Genomic DNA, 5,741 nt, shown 5'->3' with positions numbered 1-5,741 from the left:
GAAGAAGCCAGGGATACTGTTAAACATCCTACATTGCACAAGACAGACTCCAACAACAAAGATTGTCCATCCTCAAATGTCATAGTGCTGAAATTGCCAGCTTATCTACAACCTATTTTCACTTTGAAGGTGACTGAAGTTTAAACATGTAAGAATAAAAATGCAATTTTTATGAATAAATTCGCAATTTTGGGGGGTCCCAACTTGCATGGAGGCCAGGAGTTTATAATGTCACCAATCTGGAAGACATTCCTTCAGCAAATCTTGGGATCCTCGGTGCAAATGAAAAGGGGCAACAGTTGAATTCCCTAAGGACCATCAATTTGCCAGAAGTTGTGAGTAAAGGACAGTGAAGCACGGGAAATGAGGGGGTCAACAAGAACTGATCATAGAGTGATGAGCCAGCTATCAAAGCTGTGTGGAAATAAAGTGAGGCTAGGAAGAGAATGATGAAAGGAAACAATGGAAATGTCTGGAAATTAAAAGTATCAATGTGTACAGCCAGCCAGTTTACATACGCAGCAGTTCATTTTTAAAAAGTCTTTACTTAAACATTATTTTTATTTTATTTTTTGAGAAAGCAGGTTTTATTGAGAGGACAGAGAAGCTCCCACAGTGGGAAAGGGCCCGAAGGGGTTGCCCCTAAACATTATTTTTAAGAATCACCAAGTGGCTTGATGCACCCATGCTGTAGTTTGGTCATGAATATTTGATGAGAACACAGAAACTGAGGGAGACCCCATTCAAAATCACTTTCCTTGTTCCAACCTGACAGCAAAGGTAATTGTATAATCATTCGTCTTTCAGAGACAGAGTCAGAATCAGACAGTAAAACAAATATTTCATTCCCAGACATGAGTCTAGTATTACTTGCACATGTAAAGGCTACGGACTGTGTATTTAGATAATACTAGAGGTTTATAAAAATTCTTATGTATAGAATGGTATTATAGTTATGTAGGTCGATATCCTTATTTTTAGGAGATGTCTGCTGAAGTGTATGGAGGTGAACTGCCAGCTTATCTACAACCTATTTTCAAATGGTTTTGGCAGGCAAAAAGTATAACAAAGCAAATAGGACAAAATACTAACAATTATTGATCTGTAATTGTTAGTATTTTGCCCTATTGAGTCAATTGTTCTCAACAAGGGAAGAAGGATGATTTTACTTCCTGGTAAAATTTTGGCAATGTGTGTGTTCTCCTGGCATCTGGAAGGAAGAAGCCAGGGATACTGTTAAACATCCTACATTGCACAAGACAGACTCCAACAACAAAGAATTGTCCATCCTCAAATGTCATAGTGCTGAAGCTGAGAACCCCTGAGATCATGTGTATCACTACAGATCATGGTGCTAGTGCTACTCTTTTAACTGACCAAAATATTTAAACATCTTTATTAAAGGAAGTTTGAAAGGAAAACAAAAATATGTGAAGAAAAGACTATCTATCTTACAACTAGTCAACAATAAGTTGGTTGTCAAATGCTTTGACTGTGATTGGGGAAGCTCTGGAAAACCATGACTTTTCAGTGGATGGTTGGAAACCATTCCTCATTTTCCTTCAGTCAAAATAGTCAAAATTTCCATCAAAATAGAGCATTTTCTTTCTTCAGTACCTGAAGTTTTGGCAAAACATTTTCAAAGGAAGGAAAGGAAGAAAAGGGAGGAGAATGGACATTTGTAGGTCACTTGCTATCACCTAGGCACCATGCTGGGCACTTTTCATACGTAATACTGTCTGGCTTGAAGTCAGCTGATATAGACTTAGGTCTTCGTTGTATGACACAATGACTGATTCCATTCATTTATTTAGTCATCTGTTTCCCCATTTAGCAAGGCTTTGTTAGACATCTACTGTGTTCTGGACACTGCTAGACCCCGGGGATACAGACACAAATAAGACATGCTGCTGGGCCTCAGGGAGCATGTGGCCTACTGGGGGAGGCAGAAAACTTAATAGGGAGCAATGTGAAATGATGTCTTCTAGAGGAATGGGCAGGTTTCTCCAGGAGCACACAGGAGGGTGACAAAACCAGGGGGGACTTCTCATCCTGGCAGAGTCAGGAGTAAGTAAATCAGCCCAAGGGATGCTGAGGCAAGGACGGGAGAGTGAGACTGAGAAGTTGGGGGATGAATGCAGGGCTGAGAGCTTGAGGCAGGGCTGGAGCACCTTCCATGCAGCAGTGCAGCATGCCAAGGGCCTGGAGATGAGAGGGAACACAGAATGCCGTAGGGTGCTCCTCTAACTTGAGCGTGTATCAGAGTCCCCTGGGGGGTTTGTTAAAGCACTGATTATCAGGCCTCATTCTCCTAGTAGCTGATTCAGTGGGTCTGCATGGGACTCAAGAATATGAACTTCTAACAAGTTCTCTGGCACACTTTGAGAACCCCTGCCTTAGAGAAACTATAGGTAGTTTGAGTAGGGTTAAAGCTGAAGACATGATTGAGTTTGGATTAAATTATGTAGCCAATGGGGAGCTATTGCAGTGTTTTAGCTACTTGAGCACTTTAATGAGTAATTTCTCTTAGCCCTTCTTTCTTCATTTTAACATGGGAGACTGACAGCTATCAAACTATCCCTCTTCTAGCATTCTGTTAAGACTCAAACAACCTTATGCATGCAAATGATTAATCACCGTTTAAAGTCAGAGATGATTGTTAAAATTAACTTATTTGGAACTGAAAATTTTCTCTTTTCCAAACAACACGAGATGCAGCAGGCACAGATGGTACCAGCCAGAGCATCTTGGGCCTGGCTCCTGCACGCTCACCACTTGCCACCCCAGCCCTCCCTGCCGCTGCTGTCAAGAGGAAGAACTGTCTTGTGTCACAAACGTTTTCCTTTCCCGGTTGTCACTGCAGCTTCTTCTTGAGGGAAGGAGGTGATGAGGCTGATTGTCCACTTTGGAATCTGAAAGCGTCTCACCAAGAGGTTAAATCTGTAGTCCAGTGGAGCCGGGGCAGATGGGAATGCTGAGGTCAGACAGACTGGTGAATTCACTGTCACAGCCACTGGACCACACTCGAGGGCTCACAGTTGTCTCTGCCAGGGAGAAGACAAGGGCTTCTGAGGCTCAGTTGGCAAGTGGAACCCAAAAGAAGAACTACTATGATTCACTCTTGAGAAGCTCTTTTAAGAAAAGTAAAATCGTTTGTGGAATCAACATGTTTTCAGTCTTTCTATTATTATGAGTAGCAAGAGACCGAGCTGGTGTTTTTCATCTTTATATTTGCGTATCACTTTACAGTTTAGATTTTCTTTTTTTCTTTTTCTTTTTTTTTTTTTTTGAGTTGGAGTCTCACTCCGTCGCCCAGACTGGAGTGCAGTGGCCACTCCCGGCCACTGCAGCCTCGGCCTGCTGGGCTCCAGTGATTCTTCCACCTCAGCCTTCCAAGTAACCGGAACTACAGGCACGTGCTACCACGCCCGGCTGATTTTTTGATTTATTGTAGAGATGAGGTCTCACCAAGTTGCCCAGGCAGGTCTCAAACCCGCTAGCTCAGGCAATCCACTCACCTCAGCCTCCCAAAGCGCTGGGATTACAGGCTGAGCCACCGAGCCCGGCAAGATTTTCTTTTACTTTCACCTTGTTATCTGATTCTCATGGGCAGTGTTGTTGCTCTATTTTACAAATAAGAGAGTCAGTGGCTCAGGAGGAGACATTCAGCTGGTCTTTGGACTCCAAATCTTATGCCTGGACTCCACCAAAATATTGGAGTGAAGTAAATGTAGTATGTGACAGCTGTTCTCAACAAATTTGGTGATTGTATTTGTAGTATATGTGTGTGTGTGTGTATGTATGTGTGTGTATATATATATATATACACACACATACATATACAGCATATAGTATGGCCTTTGTAGGATGCTTTTAATCTCATATAGCATATACAAATACACACACACACATATTAATGCATGCTTTATATGCTTTTATTTCCCCATTTTCCCCTGACAATACTTCATGGTTATTTCTTCTATTTTTAAATTGTTTGTTTCATTTAACCTTCTGTAATCTAGTCAGAGAAATTAGAAGATATTCTTGGTGGAAATAATCCTTGAAACATTAGGATTGAAACAGTAAAAATTTGTATTGTGATAAAATGAAATGTAATCAGGAAAAAACTGAAGGTTTAGCGGTGAAAACTCTGCCCTGTAAAAAGAGCATTCGGTTAGTCACAGGCCCCATCATGATTTTTCTTTAATTAAGAAAACACAGGTTCTGGAGCCCTTTGAAACATTTTCCACAAATAATGCATACAGGACTTGTGTGAGAGTAGTCAGAGAGCTAAAGTAGAGCAGAGAGAGAGGCTCAGCCCGCTCCTCCCACGGCCAGATTAATCCCGTTCGATAAATGCAAGAGGTCCCAAGGCTGGATAGAGGTCAGGATTCAAATTCAGCATGCCACCAGAACTAGCAGCTGGAGAGGCCTAGGCCCACATCAAAGGGCAGCAGGGGGAGAAGTACATATCTCATTGGAGCATTTTAAACATTTTTCTTCCCTTCCTGAATAGCATCTGGCATGCTCAAAAGAACCTTGATGGTCATCAATTTTTCTCTTTACATAGATTTTATATATATATATATATATATATATATATATATATATATATATATATATATATATATATATATATGAGCTTGTGAAAACCTGGGCTTCATAGAGGTTCTGACTTTTTAAATCCAGAGTTTATTTGGTTTTTTGTTGTTGTTGTTTAAAAAAAAGGATTGCTGCCCTGCTTGGAACCATAAGCCTTTGATGCCGGGATGGAGTTTGTAGATCATCCAGGTGAGGGCTGAATGAGTTGTTCTAAGGAATTAAAAGAAACTAAAACAAGAATTTAAAAAATTTAATGACATAGTGGAAATGTTTATGATATAGTGTTGTGTGAAGAAAGCACACACCATAGTATGGGTATGTAATGCTATTTTGGGGGGAAAGAGAATGTAGGTATGTCAGGTACAAAAAGTCTGGAGAGATATGAGTTGGCCTTACGTCTCTAGGTAAGGGAATTAGCAGAAATTGCTCTTTTCTTTCTTGAGTTTTTATGTATTTTCCATATTCTTAGAATGAATACATAGAACTTTGATAATCAGAAAGAAATGAATGCTACGAACAAGAGATTTAAAGCATCCTACAAAGGCCAGGCAGGCACATTCCAGGAAGACAAAGCCTTAGAATCCTCTTCTCCAAAGGGTGGGAGCAAGAGCACTGTGTCTACAGAAATGAGATGTCTGACCAGCGCTGTGCTGCAGGATGATGAGGGCAGACCAACAACTAAGAGCCAAAGTGCAGGCTACAAGTCAAGTATCCACAGAGACGTTGCGGCAAGAGCCTCCCTTCACGGAGGACAGTCAGCTCACTTCCCATTGCGCCTAACATCAGAACAACTGGGGAAGACTGAACTGTGAGCTCTTGTGTTAACTTACCTGGAGACTGTTAAACCCAAAATTCAAAATCCGAGAGACCACCAAAGAGCCAGCTCCGATGTAAACACACGAGGGTCTTTATTCAGGCTCAAGTCTGGGCTCACGTATGAAGCCGACACAGCAGCTTCAGGGACAAGAGACCCGACCCAGGCTAACACGCACCTTTTATACATAATTCTGAAGGAGTGGGGTGGCTTTACAAACTTGTGCACACAGTATTGGATAAAAACTATATGACACAGTTACAAAGACTTTGGTTGATTTAAGTTCGATTTGCGCGGGCTCAGGCTTAGTTACTTGTGATGGACA

The sequence above is a fragment of the Carlito syrichta genome, unplaced genomic scaffold, assembly GCF_000164805.1.
Source record: "Carlito syrichta isolate Samal-C Ts95f unplaced genomic scaffold, Tarsius_syrichta-2.0.1 Scaffold304767, whole genome shotgun sequence".
In the NCBI taxonomy this organism is placed as follows: domain Eukaryota; kingdom Metazoa; phylum Chordata; class Mammalia; order Primates; family Tarsiidae; genus Carlito; species Carlito syrichta.
Note: the sequence above shows the minus strand (reverse complement) of the source record.